Genomic DNA, 19,671 nt, shown 5'->3' on the forward strand with positions numbered 1-19,671 from the left:
TGATGAAAGGGGGTTACAGTGCAGATGCAGTGTTGGGAGGATGGACCAGCAGCAACACGGATGCAAAGGGAGTTGTCGTACGGATGCAACAGTGGTAGTGGCAGAGCCATGGGCAGCATTACAGGATGCAGTAGTGCAGAGGATGTTGGGCGGGGAGGCCTAACATCAGCATAGGTACTGGTGCCGGATAATCAGTGTGATGCTCAGTGAGGAGTATTACTAGAGCACAATCCTCGCTAAGAGGGAGTGTTGATTTGGGGTAGCATCAGATGTGCTCTAGCCATAATCCCTGTAGCCAACATCTTTTGAAGTTCCTTTTGTACCAATGGGGCCAGCTTATGATTTATTTATCGAAGGTTTTGCCTAAAAGGCTTGGCATTTTCATCTTTGAGAGGGATGGTGTGTTGGATTACATATTCCCTATAAGCCTTTAATTCATCGTATGTGAATGCCAACACATCCCTATATTCTTTCAACAGAGTTATCAATTGATTCCTTTCCTTCTATGATGTGCCTTTCCCAATTTTAACCATCTTGGGATTTTGATTTGTCCCAATGTTTACTTCTATATTGTCACTGGACTCAACCTTACTTTCAATTGTTTTTTCTGACCATCATGCCTATTGAAAAGTTGTTCTAATGCTAGGAGTCCTCTAGGAATGGGGTTTATCCTAGCCTAATCATCATCTTGATATTCTTTCCCCTATTCGTTATAGCCAACTTGAAAAATCAGAGAACTCATACATATTGTTTATAAATCTTAATATCTATTTTTCATCACTAAATACCTACCAGTGATCCAAATTATCAGGTATTGATGGTCTAAATATGGCTTCCATTTTTATGTTATTTTTTTCAAATCCTTTGCGAGTTGAAGTGTTGACGCTGCTATGGCCAACTCATTTTTCTTATTGTTTTCTCCCCTACAGATGGTCGTTATATTCAAAGCATCAAAGGATTCCATTGTATCTTAAACAACGTTCATATACATCCTCGACCTCTCACATTTGTATGCAAATTGATTTTTAACTAGTAGAATTATTAGGATCAGAATCCCTTTTGATATTTAACAACTTGATTCCCTCATTCTTAGCTATCTCCAGACCCAACAAAAGTGCTTCATACTTTGCTACATTGTTTGTTCCTTCAAATTCTAGCATGTAAGAAAGCGAAAATTTTGCCTCGTAGGAGAAGTGAAAATTATCCCAGCACCCTTTCCAAATTTGGAGTGAGCTCCATCAAATTTCATAAACCAGATTTTTCAACCTTTTCTTCTTTGACTTTATCTTCTATAGGTGTTAAAGAGTTTGATAACACTGCATAACTTCCCAGTTCATTAGATTAATAAACTATCTCATTGTTCGACTCCTTGGGATTTTCAACATGGTACTTTCTCTCAAGCTCCCTATCAAGCTTGACCAAGTCGTTATCACTATTTGGGATGGTAGCATATCACAAGTCCATTTGGATACTACCCCCCAAGTCTACAGCCCATTTCCGAGATAGAAGCATCCCCCATTTATCAGGGAAATATGTCACCATAATATCCATAGTGATTGAAATATTTGGGTATGCTGCCAAATGTACTTGGAGATCCTTAATCAACCCATATACTTCAATTTTCTTAAAATCCATGGCACAAATATTGTGGTAAGGTCTAGAGATTTTTAAGTTTAACTGCTCAATGACCACCTTCATCATTACATTGGAAGAAGCTCCTGAATCTAGCATGCAATTATGCAAAAGATAGCTATTAACTAACAAAGTGATGAAAGAGGGTTGATGTTTCTTATTTCCCATACCCCTATCCATACTTTGTAATATCACGGGAGCATCTTCACTCTTATCTTTTGGCGTCTTTATAGTATCTTTTACTTGAGGGACTTAAATAGCCTTTAATAACTTGGATTTCTGAGATTGAACCTTGAGCAATTCTGCAATTGGAACCAAGACCTTTGCATTACTGATCAAACCTCCCAAATCAATATTCAAATCTGAGGTAGGAGTAAAAACCTTTGGAATACTTTGTTGCATCTTGCCTTTGTCTTTATTATTCTTTATTTGATAAGTCACCCCTTTGTGCCTAGCCATCTCAAGGATTTGATCAAGCGTATGCTTTTCACCAAAAAACCTAGTGACATTATCACAATCATCGAACATATCATTAACACTACAAGCACCAGACACATCATTAAGTTTCTGACTTCTTTCAACAGTTTCTGTCCAATTCTCCATGGAAAGAGTATGCTTTTTACCAGCCAAGTTTATTTGTTCACTGATACTTGCCATATTCCATTCAACAATCCGAAAAGTTATGGGACAAGTAGACTCCTCATGGAAATCATTACAAGTTCAACAATAAGGAAGGGTTTGTTGATCCACCAAATTTGTAGATTCTAAAGAGTTAGGTGGCCTTTGATCTTGGGAAGGGCCCTTGTTTTTCCACTTATCATTAGGACTAGGATGGAAGTTATTCGCTTGTGACCTGGAATGTCCCAAATGAAGAAAATTTGGAACAAACCTTTCACATAAAATTTCTACTCATAAACAGAAGATTTCCATGTAAAATTTAACAACATAGAACATGCAAATAATAAAGATGAGCAGAAGGAAACCTCAGCTTTATTATATTAACCATAAATAGGAGTATATAGCAATGTGAAATAGCTGAACATGGCTGAGAAACTCAAACAACTACTGCAAACTAGATCCGACCTCAAAATGTGTCAGCTACAGCACTGGATCTGGCCTCTCAAAATGAAACTGCAAACAATAAAAGCTCCTGTGAATTTTGGATAAATTCACCAAGGGGAGATGGGTACTTGCCCAATCTCACTGAATCACCTAAGGGTTTCCATCCTGGGGCTACTGTTGAAGTAGAGAACCACGTTCTCAAACCTCTCCACAAAGACAATACACAAATCCAAGATGTCTCCAAATGACCTTCTCCTCCTCTTTTATATATCTCATGGATAGATCTCCAAGCCTCTAGAAGCATCTTATTTTATCATTTTATTATTATTCTAGAAGCTCCTCCATTAACTTTATCAAATGACTCTTCAATTTTATTTTATTTCACTTAAGTCACTTTTGGCCCTTTATCTCCAATTAATTATTTTTCCTTAATTAAATGACTAATTAAAATCATTTTTAACTAAAGAAAATGGCAAATTGCCCACCATACTCTCTTCGGCTATTGGAAGTCTCTTCTCAACATCCCACCCTGTAGATCTTCTCATTCTGGTTCGAATGAGTTATTACACTGAGATGTTCCATTAATTAATCTCCTCGAAATGTCACCTCGAGCATAATTAATTAAGTTATGCTCAATAATAATGTTGATTTTTGAAAGTTGTTAGAATGCGACAGAACGAAAGGAAAATTGTGCGGATGATGGAATATGCCAAGCGAATGCCATCAAATCCCATAAAAACTCCTCAAAACTCCATTGGGACCCCTGATGACATAAACCTGCTCCACTGACCTAGCCATCCCCTATCCTGGAAATCCACCCTAGTTGTACTATGAAGAAGAATAAAAATGGGGACATGACAATCCTCCCATCCCAAGATTGCTTGCCCTCGAGCAATCCAAATCTGTGGACCAATCTGGTGGCCCGACAGAACTGAGACCCAATGCCTGGATCCCATACGAACCACTAGCCCACGTCACGCCTCCAAGCTATCGAAACATGACTGGATCCTCCAATACCTGGATCCCATGTCCATCTCTGACTAAACCTGCTACTAGTAGATCCACCTAGATCCCAATGCCACCAAGAAGGAGCATCAATGCTCCATGGCTCCTGCTGTGCTATAGCTCCAACTATGAATGTTGTCCCACCAATTGCGTACCAACTCATCACCTCTCTCCAATCCAACTCTTGGCATAAACCAAGGTCAATCTCATCATGCTGATGCTGAGTTGAAGTACTGATGAGTGGCCAGCCTACATCTTGCTGCCAATTGAAGCATGTAATATCGCTCACCTCTAAGGGCTCCTGCAATGTAATGCCTCTGACTAAAAAAGATACTCCATCAGCAGGTTACCAGCTCATGATCTCTCGCCAATCCAATGCATGGACTCTTGTGCAAGGAACACATCTGCTATGTTGACACTGGTCCATGCTCAACTCCTAATGCTCTACCTGGACAATCAAAACATGTCCAAGAAATCTCGCCTCTCTCCCTTTAATGGAAAACAGTGGGCAAACGGCGCTGCAAGCCCTGTCTATGTACTCTTGGAGAGGGTTGCTGCCTAAATATGTTGCAGCTTTGCTAGCTTCCATTACATATGTTTGCACCTCATCAATGGGTAAACCTAAAGATGGATGCACTGCCATCTCCAACAGCTCCTGTCGTCTACTAGCCTCTTGCCAAACGACCTTGTCAATCTCCAACACCTCCTGAGGACAAGTTTCTGCAAACACTGCCTCCCTGGAGGCTGCCTGCACATCTGTCAGCTCCACTCTAATGGTTGGCCCCAAGGGTGTCTACTCATCCTACATCATCATGGGTTCAATATGAACCTCCAACTGGCTCTCCCAAAAAGGCTCATCATGCATACTGTGCGCCTTATCCTCCTCATGCTCCATCATATGCTTCTCATGCTGACTCATCACTGGTGACACACTATCCTGAATGTCTCCCATAGGGTCCATTGACTGCTCACCATACACACCCAAACATAAGTCTGGCCTGCTGTCAACAACTCCACATGACTCATGCTCCATAGTGGCATCATCGTATGAACCCATGGACTTGTCCAAAGAAGAGTCGTCACCCTAAAAGTCAGAAGGAATCTCCTCCTGCTCTACCTTTGTCATCTCCCTAGCATCACTTAAGCATGAGTGGTTAGGTCCCCAAGGTCACTTGTAGATAAAGCAAAGTCCCTTCCTCCTCATTTCATTCCTGCTGCATGAGCCCCCAATACCGAGCTGCGCCTCCCTGGTCAACTGTCTCTTGAACAACCCAATGTTTTGCTCAACCAACCTCTTAGCTAGTTCATAAGCAGCAGGTGAAACCAACTGTTCTCTCCTCCAAACAGACAACAATTGAGACTGTAACTCCTGGCAAATGGCATCACGGCCTCTGATACATGATGACAAGATGGACTGCATGTGTGCTATGACTGCATCAGGGTGACGTTTCCTAATGTTGAAGAAGCATTGAAACATCTTCAGGATAAAACCATCACACTCTAGATCTAACAAGATTTCACATGTCCTAGTCATGGCCATAATTTTCAGAACTCGAAGCTTCTTCCAAAATGTAGGACTTACACTGTTGTCCAAGTCCTGAAAAGTCTCCACTATTAGCGTGAAAACTCTCTTCATAACTTCATCATTGAAAGGAGGTATAGGGGCAGTGAGTCTCATGATGTTAGTGAGACAAGATGCAACTGGAAGTCTAACCCCTTCACAAGGTTCCTCCAAGAACTTCTGTTGTATGAGAGCAAGCATAGTTGGTTTTTGAGCCCAAATAAGTTTCTTCCCTTCTAACTAGCTCACTTTGGAAAGGAGGGCATCTAGTTCATCAAGTTTGAAGAGAACTTTCCATGTGACCCTCATGTGCTTCAAATATGTCCCAAGAGCATAAATCTTGTGTCCTATTTCCTATCACTTCTGCACATCCTTTGGTTGTTCTCTCTGAAGAATGGCATAGGCCTTCTTTGAGAAGGTTCTACTGACTTCTGTTGCTGGTTTATGAAGGGAGTTTATAAAGGTTTGATCCATGTTTTTGTTGGATAATGATAGATACTGTTAGCACTTGAGATTTCACCCTAGGCTGAGGAAGGTAAACCTTCAAGGCAACATCAAACCATTTCACCTCGTAGCTAGCCCTACGGGGTATGAGAAGGCTCTCTCCGGTCAAACTCGGTAGATCTTTCAATAGGATGAGCTGACCCAATTAGGAACACTGATATTAGGCTAGTAAACTGATAAGGAGGGTTGATTTAAAGTTTTTGGGGTTTTTGGTGGCAATTGGAGGATCTGCAATTTTAGGGTGCGGGGATTTGACACAGTTTCTGCAGGTGGGTCTTTGGGGCAAGGTAGGAGTTTGTGCTGATGCCTTTAGCTGAGATGGATGATCAAGGAAGAAAAAAGAGAAGCTAAAGAGGGCAAACAATGACTTTGAATCCTCTCCAGACAGTGGAAAACATAAACATTAAACAAATTTGAAAGCTGAGCATGGCAAGCGTGAATTCAAACTTTATCACTTCATTTGTTTAATAAGCTGCAGTAAAGAAAGAGATGGAACACATAAACACACTTACAATTACAATAAGAGAACACACCATCAACACAAGAGTCCGCAAGAATCCCAATGATGTCTGCAAAACCCTGGTCTTCCTTTTCCTCAAATTGCAGAGATACAAGTAAAATATACAATAGGAGCTTCTCCCTCAAGAGTCCAACCATGAAAATGAGCAAGAGAAGGCATAATATAGATGATCTAACTCCTTTCCCCACCTCTAGGGGTCGAGCTCAGCTTCCTAGGAGCTGTTTCAACTAATTCTAAACTGAGCACTAGATAATAGGCAGTCAAAACAACTTGCCTCTAAAACTTAGGGAACCTATCCATGCATTAAATATTTACCATTTACATCAAAGAATCTTCTAGAAGTGATGAAGGAGAGTAAAAGCATCTAAATGCCATGAAAATTACACAAAAATCCATCATTTACATGCCTCAAAAGTCAACCAAGATGAAAACAGTGTTTTGTTGGCCGAACTGGTCAAAACAGACAAATTTCTCTGACAGGTCGCGCGCATCACTCTGACTGGTCGCGCACATTCACAGCTCTGTTTGAGGGCCTTCCCGGTGTCCAAATCAGGTGCAAGATAGCTCGTTGGAAAGGTCTGCGAGTCTACTTTCCAACCCCACTGGAATTTCTGAATTTAGAGTTGATTTGACCCCTCAAAAGTCATTTCTCCCAAGACAGCTTTCTGCAACTCAAAATAGGGGCAGAAAGTCAAAAATTGCATGTATTTTGAGCTTTTGGAAGCCCAAATCTCCATAAAATCTGAAACCCATCCATAGGCAAGTGTATTTTTGCATGACAATTCCAAAAATGCAAAGTTTTCCCCGTTCTGAGTTGCCCCCATGTATGGTCGCGCGCGGGGTGAGACCAGTCAAATGGCCAAAACCTGTAAAATTCCCAAAAATGCCAAAAATGTTTCAAAACTCTCAAAATTTCTTGGGTTTGCTGCTAGGAGGATGCTAATGAGTATCATGGTGAGTGAGAGAGGCCTCAGCCAAGATACGGAGCGGGTTGGTCTTCTTCTTCCTCTTACGGGCCTCGGACAACCTCCTTTGGAACATCTTCATTTTCGCCTTGCAAACATGCATCCTCGCCCAATAGTGATTCTTCATGTTCCGTAGCAACCTCTTGTCCTCGTTTGCCTTCTCTAACAGCCTCTGCAAGTGTGCATTCACACAGATAAGCATGGATTCCCTCTCCTTGGGCAGCAAGTCACCGGGCCTCCTACGGTTGATGACTCGATCAGTGTTGATAATATCGGTATCGGGAAAATATCGGCGAGGGTCTGGAAAATATCTTATCGGAAATATCGGCGAAAATATCGGCAAAATATCGGCAAATATCGGCAAGCATAAAAAATGCATAATATATTCATTTTTTTTCAGATTTCTAAACATATAAAGCAATAACAACATGAACTAAACACATTGGCACATAAATATGAAGAAAACACTGATATATATGATATCAAATAGAAATGATACATCAAACTTCAAAGGCGATACCAAATCCTGCTGATCCCTGATAGTGATAAATTGATAATTGTCCAATCAAGGACTCAAACAAAAATTAAAATAACATCACACATCCTGCTGATCCCTGATAGTGATAATTGTCCAATCAAGGACTCAAACAAAACAACATCACATATATAAAACTTTAAAAGTATTTCATCATCATGAGTTATAAACTTATATGTAGCAAAAGTTGCAAAACAAATAAAACTAGCAGCTATCTATCTGAGACCATTGGCCTCTCCCTAGCAGCTTTCTTTCTGTCTTGTTCAGCAATTGCTTCACGAGCTTTTTGTATAACCTCTGCACTAGAAACCATACAAGGCATGACATCTGCATCATATGCAGAGAGTTTAGCCAGATGGTATTTCAATCGTGTAATCCCTCCTGACATCTTGGTCCCACACAAGTTGCATGATATAAGTGCCTGATTTGCCCCACCAACAGCCTCCCCATACTCCCAAAATGGGTCCAAAGCTTTTGGCATATTTGACATTTGTACTTGTAGTGAACTAATTCAAACCTATGGCACAAAAAAAACAAAAAATTGGCATTAAATGAGTATAACTATACAGTGCGCAGCAAACATTCAAGAAACTATTTTAATTTTTAAAGCAACATCTTCATGTTCAGAATTTAAACAACAAAAGCAAGCATAAAAAATGCATACTATATTCATTTTTTTCAGATTTTTAAACATATAAAGCAATAACAACATGAAATAAACACATTGGCACATAAATATGAAGAAAACACTGATATATATGATGTCAAATAGAAATGATATATCAAAGGCGATACCAAATCGTGCTAATCCCTGATAATTGTCCATTCAAGGACTCAAATGTGGAGAACCAATACAAAATAACATCACATATAATAATAAAAGTATCTCATCATCATGAGTTACATGTAACATAACAAATAAAACTAGCAGCTATCTATCTACTGCCCTCTCCCCCTTTTACGGGAAAACATGATGGGCTGTTTGTCAGGCCTGCCCCTAGTAGTAGAAGGCCCTGACACTGCCTCTGCACCTAATGTCAAATAATGAGTGATAGGCATGGAGCTATGCTCTCCTATATCTATAGCAGATGGTGTTGATGCTGATGCTCCCGCAGTGTCCTCCTCCAGCTCCTCCTGCTCCTCCTCTAAGTGCTGCTGCTCCTCTGACTCCGAGTCCTCCTCTTGCTGCCCCTGCTCTAATGGATCATCTGCCACTGGCTCCTCCAACCATGAAGGTGACTCCTCCAATATGGGCTCCTGAGACTCCACCCTCCACGGAGACAATACATCAATATTGTCTAAGGAAATGGCATCTGGATCCACTGGTGATTCTATTTGCCTCACTCGAAGTCGGATGTTGTAATGCACCTACACCAAATCGTTGAGGCGTGCGAACTCCAACCTGTAAGAGTGTCAAAAAAAGTAATGAGTCTTGACTCTTGAGTCTTGACACTTGAAGGTCATAAATTAAAAATTAAAAATTACAATAAGTGTAATTGCTCAACTGAAGGCTTGAGTTCAAAGTTATACCTGTTGCGCTTTTTGGCGTGTATTTTCTCAAATACACTCCAATTGCGCTCACACCCTGAAGAGCTACATGTTTGACTCAAGATTCGCATAGCCAAATTTTGCAAATTTGGTACCCTTGCACCATAGCTTCGCCACCAAAGATCTACAACAAAATAATGAAATAAAAAATTCAAAAACTTAAAAGTTAAAACATAATTAAATTCAAATTTATAATTTCTAATGAGTGATGACTTGTCACTTACGTGGCATGAAGAGGGCCCTTTCCTTAATGGCATCATCAAAGCCAAATAGGCCAACACAATCCTGATAATTATGTATCTCGCGGTTGATTTTGAGACGAACCTCAGAATCAGGTACCATCCTCTCAATACAGGAATGGAGCCCTTCAATCACCTCGCCATCAAAACGAAAATTGCATTTGTATGCAAATGCAGGGTTGAGGAAGAGTGCTGCTGCATGAATGGGTCGATGAAGCATCCCTGTCCACCGACTATCGATCACATCCCATAACATCATCTGCCTATTAAGGCCAGCAGAACCCTTGTCTTCATAATAGGAACGAATGGCCTCCTTGGCCCTATCCATGGCCTCATACAAATAAGGCATTGCAGGCTTCTCTCCATCCACCAATCTAAGAACCTTTACTATAGGTTCGCTAACTGCACATGCTTCTTCTACTCCATGCCAAAATGTCTCAGAGTACACCATTTTTTCAATGGCTTTCCCATCAGGTCTCCTGCTGTATCTACAACCACGCCAATCATTAGACACAAACATTTGCTTCAACTCGTACTGACATCGAAGCAAAGACTGAAGAGTAATAAAGGTTGTGGCAAAACGTGTGATGGCAGGACGCCGCAACTCCTTGTTTCCTGTGAACCTCCTCATAAGGCTAAGAACAATAGCATGGTTATAAATAAACTTGGGGATGCTCCTAGCCATATGAACTGCCTCCTTGATGAAGGAGAGTTTCCCCATATCCTCAAGCAACAAATCAAGACAATGCGCTGCACATGGAGTCCAGAACAATGTGGGATGCCTCTCCATAAGCATTCTGCCGGCAGACACATAATTAGCTGCATTGTCTGTTACGACTTGCACCGCATTCTGCACACCAATCTCCTGAATGAACCCATCTAACAACTCACATATCGTTGCTGCATCTTTGATATGTTCTGATGCATCCAACGATTTAATAAACATGGTACCTTTAGGACAATGTACCAAGAAATTTAGAAGGGTCTTACCCTTCCTATCTGTCCAACCATCAGACATCACTGTGCATCCAGTGACTTCCCATGTCTGTTTCAACTCCGCCAATCTAGAGTTGATGTCCTCTTTTTCTGCTTGAAGAATTGGCCCCCGCAACTCCTCATATGTGGCACTTTTGTACCCTGGGCCCACAACAGCAATAGCATCACACATTGGTTGCCAAAATGGATTGGTTTTTGTGATGCTGAGAGGTAAGTCGCTCCAATAAATACACCTCCCCATGACTCTATCTGCTTCTTCCTTCTCCTTTTTTTTGACAAGCGATTTTATGCCAGGTTGTGCTCCAGCTCCTGTTCGTGGAACAAAAAATGATGACCTCGCATTCACACTAGCATGTGATGGTGTGCCAGTTGTGGAGCCCCTCCCACTAGCGCCAGTAGGGCCACTACCCTGAACATCAAAATCATGAGAAGATATCCCAAAGGATCTACCTGCACGTTCAGCTTTGTTTCTTTCCGCCTCTTCCTTCTTTCTGTCCTTTTCTTCAATTGCCTCAAGAGCTTTTCGTATAAGCTCCGGACTAGAAACTCTACAAATGCCAACATCATGTCCAGGGAGTCTAGCAAGATGGTATTTCAGTCGTGTAACCCCACCTGTCATCTTGTCCCCACACAATTTGCATGAAAGATATGCACGATTTGTCCCACCATCAGGGATCCCATACTCCCAAAATGGGTCCAAGTTTTTTGGCATATTTGTATTTTTGTATTGCTGTTAGCCGCTAACTCAAAAGGAAACCTACAGCACCAAAACAAATTTGGAATTAGTAACTTAATAACTTATTAAGTAATATATAACCCTTGTTTTTTTAATATATAAATTTATAAAATTCTGAAGAAAAGCTCTGACAGCAATCAAAAACTTAAAAGCTCTAGGTTCAAATCCCTCCTCCATAAATCCAGGGTTAAGACAATCTGTGCCAGCACATACAAACACAAACACACACGTATGGGCTCTACCCAAAGCTCACTGGATAACATTGGCTTCCTCTAGTACTTATAAAGTTATAAGTTATGACCCCAGGAGGTCATGCTGTCACTGGAGGTCTGGTTAGCTGGCTGCTGTATTGTAATTTGTCAACCAGTCAAATTGATGTACTCCTTTTACCTCTATAACGGAAGGTGGAAGATGATGCAAACTTCAAAGCAAACCATGAATGCATTGCTGCAAATACATTATCAGTTGCCAGAAGTTAATAGTCATGACGGTGGTCTGTGGCTGCTTGAGAATAGACTGACTCACTGAGTGACTTGGGCTGCGTCAATTTCAGAGATTTGTGCCTTTTCGATACTTCATTACAGTGATATTATTTACAGAATGCATGCAGGTATATTCCGAAGTGTTTTGGAGTGGTCTTCAATACAGCTGTAACAATTTGGGAATGTCTTTTAATGTAATCATCGCTAACAATAAATATGAGGGAGAAAAGTTCATGTCTCAAAGACCCTTTATGGACCTCATAGCAAATAGAAAGTAGTTTCACTGCATTTTCCTAAAGCTAAACTGCATTTTGCTCATGTCTAGAGGCCAATAATGCAATGTCACTCAGCTTTTTCAAAAGACTGTGCATAAACTGTGATAATTTTTGCCTTAAAAATGATGCATATTACGGTAAAAAACTGGTGTCACTTCACTCTGCATTATACTGTGGCATTTCTTATAATTTGTTTATCAACACAAGCAATGAACTTCATATATCAAAAGCTATTCATGCTATATATCTATAAGCTGTTCACATTCATTTAAATTTTATACACAAACATATGAATATGGAACCATGCTATACACAGTCCAAATTTCATCCTGCTGTAATAAGAATGTTCATTGACCTGTAGTATAAGACTTAAGTCTCTGTGATATAAGATCTACAGTTTGTAACTTCTACAGTGACGTGGTCAACTCACACACATATATATACATATATATTCTATCCCTATCTGCTAAGTAAGCCGACCTGATAAGAGTGTTTGAATGGGTCGTCATTCTCATTGATATCTGAGCTTCAAAAGAAAAATCTTGGGTGTTCTGGTTAGTAATAAAGCTGAGAGCTTGCAAAGAAAGATCCTCAGTTATAGAAGATTCATATAATCCCTGTATGAAAACATGTAACTTGAAGAGCTCTATTATGAACTCTTGTATGTCTAGAAGAAATCCAAATACTCTGGACTCCATATAACGCACAACACTACCACGCAATCCATACAAATTTACAATGCATTATGTATATATGTTGGGCATTGTGTAACTGTATATAGTTATACGCTGGGCATTCATATAATAATAAATTATAATATACCACGCAGTCATACACAATGATGAATCATGAGATCATACGTGGTATGGATTTACTATGGAACACAGTGTTGAAACTTGAAATTATGGTCAAATATTAAACCCTCCGCACTGCGCAGCCAAAGTATTAAGTTTTAAGTTTAACGGTTGGGCAATGGGGAATACGTATTACGCTGCACGCATACCTGGAATTTGGAACCCTCCGCAGCCAAAACCCTCCGCAGCGTCTCCAGGTCGAAACAGAAATGGTTCATTTACGAGGCAAAACCCCAATTTATAAATGCTGCCGGCGATTTTTAGGGTCGTCGCGCGATATTTGTCAAAAAATCGCCGAGATTTCGGATATATCGCGAGAAATTAAAAACTGGAAAAAATCGCGAGAAATTATCGCCGAAATATCGTTTTGGTCAAAATCTCGCGATATTTACGATTTTCGCCGAAATATCGGCGATATTTTCAACACTGGACTCGATCACTTCGAATCCTCCACAGCTCAACCAACTCTTTCTCATCCTCAAGTTGCTTGTTGCGCTACTCAAGATAGTTTATTGTCCATTGGGCCATGTCGAGCTTCTGCTGTAACAAGCGGTTTTCCGCCTCTCTTTGTCGGATGATCTCATGCAAATCTGAAGTGGGGGAGCGAGCATCAAGATTAATGATGTTAACCTGTGTGTCACCGGCTCTCTCCTCCTCTGGCATGGGCTGTTTTCCCTCCCGTACTGCTGATGGAGAACGCGAGGCCCCTTCCACCTGGTGTGGAGATAACACTCGTTGACCTGTAGATGATGATGGCGAGACCCCTTCCACCTGCTGTGGAGAAAGTACTCGTCGAGCTGCTGCAAGCAAGGTCCTGTGACCTCTCTGGTAGGTGACCTGAGGTGAGGAAGCAACCTGTCTCGGAACAATGATCTCGGGCTGGTGAGATGGACCTCCCTCCTCATAAATGACCTCTGGCTCTGGGTGTGGCTGTGGTGGCACTGTAAAGAACTCATGAGAAATGAAGTCTGCCCATGGAATGCCCTGCTGACTCAACTGATGGGAAACAATGAGCTGGATGAGACCATGATGGCACAAACTCCTATACTGCTGAGTTGGGGACTGCCTCTGAAACACGGACACCATCCTCTGAATGTCCTGGAAGAAGAAAACCGGGATGTTCATCATCCTCACTCGGGTAAAGTGCATCAACAGGCGAATGTGATAAGAGAAGACCTGTGAAAATCTCCCCTCACATGTGAAGTAATGCATGATAAGCCGCATGATCGGAGCATACTCCCCCCCGGAGGAATCTGAAAGGAAAGAACCCCGACAAGTGGCTCATGAATGCTGGCCTGACATATGGCTCAAAATAAACATAATCCAGCATTTTGCGCTTGGGCCACACCTCACCCACATTTGGTATCCCGGTAGCCTCTGAAATCACCTCTGGAGATAGCACAAAATTCACCCCTGCAAGAGTGACCTGCCCATCATGAAGGTGCAAAACAAATAAGCGAGCCAACTCCCCGTGGTGCTGAATCTGGGCAAGCCTCTCACAGAACTGAAAACATGACATATAACGGAAACAATTCACTGCCAAAGGGCAGGCCTGTAATTCTGCTAAAGATGTGGGCTCTTCTCTCTTATGATGACCACCTTTGCCACCCCTACGAGGCCTCTGCTGTACCTCAACCTCTGTGGAAGAAGACCGGTCATCACCTTGCTCATAGGTTTCAGTGGTTGACATGGTGCTTTTGAGCAAAGTGGAGAAAATAGACAAAGTTAACTGCTGCCCTTGCCTGCAAAAATGCTGAGTTGTATGCTGTTTTCAAGGGGAACAAAATCATGAAGGAAATGTTAGGGAAGGGGATTTTTCATAAGGAAAGGGAAACATATAAAAATAGGGAATTTCTAAGGGACAATTCACAAACTGTCAAACATACAATCTCATCTTAATCACCGGGAAATCATTTGCAAAGAAATGTTTTTATTAGGGAAACATGGATGATAATAACCAAGGGAAATGATATACATGCTCAACAGGGGGTAAGGGACAGCATGTATAACAGGGGTATGGGGCAGCATAGATCACTAGCATCAACAACTTGCTCTTTGATTTTTGTCTTTTGACTGTACATTATAAGGCATACTCTGTTTTTCAAGGGATTCATGTACATTTGATGCTAAGGGAAACAAGGGATTCTTTTACATTTGTCATAGGGGAAGGAGGGCTTTATTTACATTTTTGTCAAAAGGGGAAAAGGGATTTCATTGACAACTTCAAAAGGGAAAAGAGTTGTATTGAAACAAGGATATTTAGGGGATAGAAGGGAAAAGGAAAAACAGGGTTTGGTTTTGGGAGACACAGCAACATTATTTTTGTAATGAATACTCAAAGCAATATGTCTTTTTGATAAATATACACAGCTGCATTGTCTTTGTTTTTGCTTTGAATATACACAGCAAATATGTTCTCTGTTTTGTAATGACTATGCACAGTCATTTTGCCTTTCTTTTAGTTTTTGTCATTTTGCCATCATATTGCCTTTTTCTTTTTGCACATCATTTTATTCTTGCTGTGTTTATTTTTTATCCTTGCTGTGTGAAGGACGTTAGGGTTTTGGGTAGATTAGATGGAGGGCATTAGGGTTTAGGGAATGTATGTGAGGGAGGGATAGGGTTTAGGTATTGGGGATGGAAAATTTAACATTCTTTGCAAATGACATAAGATAGAGACATATCATAACAATTGTGAATTTAATGGGAAACAATGGAGGGAATAAATGGGAGTTTAAAACCTTGAAAAAGAACACCAACCCTAGCATAATGCCTACATGAACAAGCAATAACTAAAATCCATTCCTCTTTACATTCTTGGTAGCAAATACATATAAGCACAAGCCCAACATCCTTGATTTCAAGCATCCAGCATGTTAGAAGACCCTACCTCGATCAATTTAGCAAGCAAGAGGGCGATTGAGCAAATTTGAAGTGGTTTTGTGGAAGACAGTTTGACTGGTCGCGCACAGGCTTTGACTGGTCGCGCACAGCCTGACTGGTCGCGCCCGTTAGGAATTAACATTGCGGAGGAGCTGCTGACTGGTCGCGCACTGCCCAACTGGTCGCGCACAGCTCCTGAGTGGTCGCGCACCTGAAAATGACCCAAATTCTCTGCAATTCGCCTCCTTTCGCCTTCTTCGCCCTCTCACTCTTCTTTGCAAGCTCTTAGATGCACAATGAGGGTGTTTTAGAGGGAATTTGACTCTTTATAAGCCCAATTTGAAAAAATTTACTTACCAAACCCACTTTCTAATGTTTTGTTTTGACATTCTCTTTAACACTGTTTTGAGTTTGCTTTGTCCTGAATTTGACTTTTTGGGTGCTTTAACTCCGTTCTTTTTGCAAGTTGACCATCTGATGGACTCTAGTGAGGAGACCAGGGTTATCGCCGGCATTTTGAAGAATTTTGAAAATTTCCTTATTTTTTGCAAAATTGACATGACCTTGGCTTTAAAAACATGGTTTTTAAATCCAAGGTATAAATGAGCTGTACCTGATGAAAATATCCATGAAACATATTTACATACCTCCTTCCGGCTTGCTGGGGACCCATGGACCTCTGACTCATGATCTTGCAATGACATTTGACCGAAACCCTAGACCTAAGACTTTGGACTTCAAGACAAAACAAAACAAGCGTGACACAAGTTCATTAACTGATATGACCTGATCCAACAAAGCCAAGAAGGGAACAAGGACCAGCTCCTCCATCAGTTTTATGGCATGCCTAATGGAATGCAAAACTGACATCGATGAGACACCTACTTATGCATATGCAAAGAGTTTTTTGATCACTGATGGAGGGCATCATGACCGACACTAACATTGGCTCCAATGGGGATGGTAGCTCCTTGGAGGTGCCAAGAACCTCAGACCTCTGGGAGAGCAGACCAGTGCCTTACTCATTGGGCAATGGAGTCATAAACTCAAGCTGAAATGCATGACTGAAAACTGACACAAACTAACTTAACAACAAGACTAAAAATTGACTCATAAAGGACTCATGACTCAACTAGAAACTGACTCGATACTTAAACACAACCGACAAACTGAAAATGATGCTCAAAGTGGAGCTTATTCATCACAACCTACTCTAACAGTTTCATTCATCACCTGATCAAGTGAAATGAAACAACCAATGCAACCAAGTAAGTATCCCGTCTGCTGTTCGAATTCTCCACAAGTGTTCGCTTATGAACAACAAGAGAGAACTACTGAAAGGCAACTCTGATGGCAACTTAGAAACAGATCCGTTGAATGATACGAACTCTCTATCTGCCTCCAAAAACACTGCATAAGGATCTTGAAATTCAAGCTCACTGGAACTTAGCTCATCCAATGGATTACTTCTCTTTTCCTCATACCATGCATGCAAACTTTGATCTGAGCCTTGTGATGAGACCCCTACTGAAAATGACGAAGAAACTGGCTGCCAGATCAAATTCATATCAGCACATTTTTCAAGCTCACATGTAGTCAATGGAGATAGATTTTGACTGGAAAACTCATCCAAAACATCAGCTATGGGATCATGAAAAACTTGAAAAGACTGCTGCAATGTATCCATTGAAGATGTATGACATCCTTCTAGCTGTTCATCTTTTTCTTGAGAGATTTTACGAAGATTTTGCCTTATAAACTGAAATGTTTCGAAACAAAAGGGAATAGAATCTTGCTGCATCATCAAATCATGTATTTCGGCTGCTATACCTTCATCTGTAATCTGCCCTTCAATTTCATTTGGTGGCTGCAAATCTGATGCTACAGGCTGCTCAAGCATTTTGTTATCTGTCTCATCCTCAGCATTAAATGATTTACTATGCAATCTACCCTTCAAAAACTGAATTGATTCAAAACAAAATGGTACAGAGTCACCCTGAATCATTAAATCATGTGTGTCCACTTCCAAGTCTTCAGCTGCAACTGGACAATCAATGGCTTTCGGAGGTTGCAAATCTGAATATGAGAAGTCTTGAACCAGGTTTTCATCGCGCTCAAGAGGATCCAATTCAAGACTAGTCAACAACGGATTTGTGATTGCATGGAAGTTGTCTCTGATGAACTGACATGAATCAAAACAAAAAGGCAAAGATCCTTCACTTACTTCAAAATTTGCTGCACTTTCCTCGTCACTGTCATAGCTGATATATGATGGCTGATCATTGTATTCGAGCTACTGAAAATGAACTTCTTCCTCCCACAAACGAGCTGCTGATTTGTCTGCAAGATTAGCTTCTGTTTGGAGAACATAATCATCATCATACTCATCAAACTGAGGCAAATCAACGGTATAAAACATATCATCAAGCATGCAGGTCATATCAACAGTTCTTTCTTCTCCTAGATGATCTACAAAACAATCACTATGACAACTAGGGTAAGAAACAAAATGTTTTGGATCAGCAACTTGTTCTTCTTCAATCAGCGCGCCATGAACATCATAATCATTCCTTGAGTTGATCTTGTCCATCATCTTTTCCACTGCACTTACCAAAGAATCAAGTTTCACCTCTAGAGATGTTGATTCGGCCGGATCTATGTTTTTCATCTCTTCTTCTTTCAACCTTGCTCGTCGGATCAGCAGATGAGCCTCTACATTCACTGCACTGTTTTGCATCTCATGAAGTGTTGCAATATCTTTTTCTCTCAGCTGAAACTCCATCTCCGGATCAAAGGCACCCGGATAGTGCAAGAGAGCAGATCTAGGAGAAGGTCTTATATCAACTGGCATCGAATAATAAACTTGGTTAAATCTGGCTGAAAACTGTCGTACGGTCTCCCCTGGTAGTCTTTTTAGCTGGTTATACTCTTCTACAATCAAGAGAAGGTTCTGCCCGATCATCCACCTATCGAGGAAAACTGTGACGAACTGCTGGAAATCTGAGATGCTCGCATCAGGCAGGGCTTTGAACCAACTCTTCACTTTGGCTTGCAAAGAAAGAGCAAAAAGCCTTATACTAACATCTTCTTCATCAACTTCAAAAAGATCTAGAAAATTCTCAAAATTCTGGACATGTTGCTCAGCGTTGACATTCTTACATTCACCATCAAACATCGGCAAGTATAGATCATAGTTTTTGGGGAAAGCATGAAGAACAGAAGGTAAAACAAGAGGTTTATACCGATCTGGAATTTTACAAGGTATAGGGTTATGTACAGCAGGTATAGGATCAGTCTTGGTCTCTTGGGGCTCATCAATTTGAAGATGGTCATCACAAAATTCGGAAAAAGAATCTTGATCAAGCTCAAAGGCATGCAAATCTTTGGTATTCACAATCTTCGAAGGGAAAGAATCAACTGCAGGCCGAGGATCTCTTCTCAAATACAATATGCTTTGCAAAACAGTCTTGACATTCTCGGGAAAAGAGAAGAAATAATTTACAACAAAGAACAAAATGTCCTGGATGAAATTCCAACTTGAGTACCTGATCTTGCCATATTCTCCTTTCATGTTTCTGCTGGTCGGGATCATCCTCCAGTGGAGTCTTTGGATCTGATCTTCAAAACTGATTTAGAGTCGCCAAGTGAATGATTTCAGCCTTTCAAGTGTCCGATCGTTGTTCACCATCAACCATCAGATCTGAACTTGATACATGTACTGGGGTAAAATGCAAATGAAGTGTTTCATTCACAAGCTCACGGAGGTCGACCGAAGGAGCGTTTATCTACTTACGCTGATGTAAAACAAAAGCGTTTTCGAAGGCTACCTGGCGTACCTTCAGACTCCGTCTAAGCTTATGAATTAAACACGCCA

At 40.9% G+C, this 19,671-nt stretch overlaps 1 protein-coding gene and 1 long non-coding RNA gene across 4 annotated transcripts in view; one reads left to right on the top strand and one right to left on the bottom strand.

Annotated features, from left to right (window-relative positions):
• The window catches only part of LOC149229088 (putative LRR receptor-like serine/threonine-protein kinase At1g56140), a 531,024-nt gene that overhangs the window by 431,032 nt on the left and 80,321 nt on the right, over nt 1-19,671 (top strand). The window lies entirely within an intron of this gene.
• The window catches only part of LOC149229089 (uncharacterized), a 121,136-nt gene continuing 109,254 nt past the window's right edge, over nt 7,790-19,671 (bottom strand). For both annotated transcript variants that reach the window (XR_016247914.1, XR_016247915.1), the window contains exon 2: nt 7,790-8,301. This is a non-coding gene — a long non-coding RNA (uncharacterized LOC149229089). The remainder of the gene's footprint in view (nt 8,302-19,671) is intronic.

This window comes from Pinus tabuliformis, chromosome J (assembly GCF_031772625.1).
Source record: "Pinus tabuliformis cultivar Carrire ecotype Pingquan chromosome J, CPIR1, whole genome shotgun sequence".
NCBI lineage: Eukaryota > Viridiplantae > Streptophyta > Pinopsida > Pinales > Pinaceae > Pinus > Pinus tabuliformis.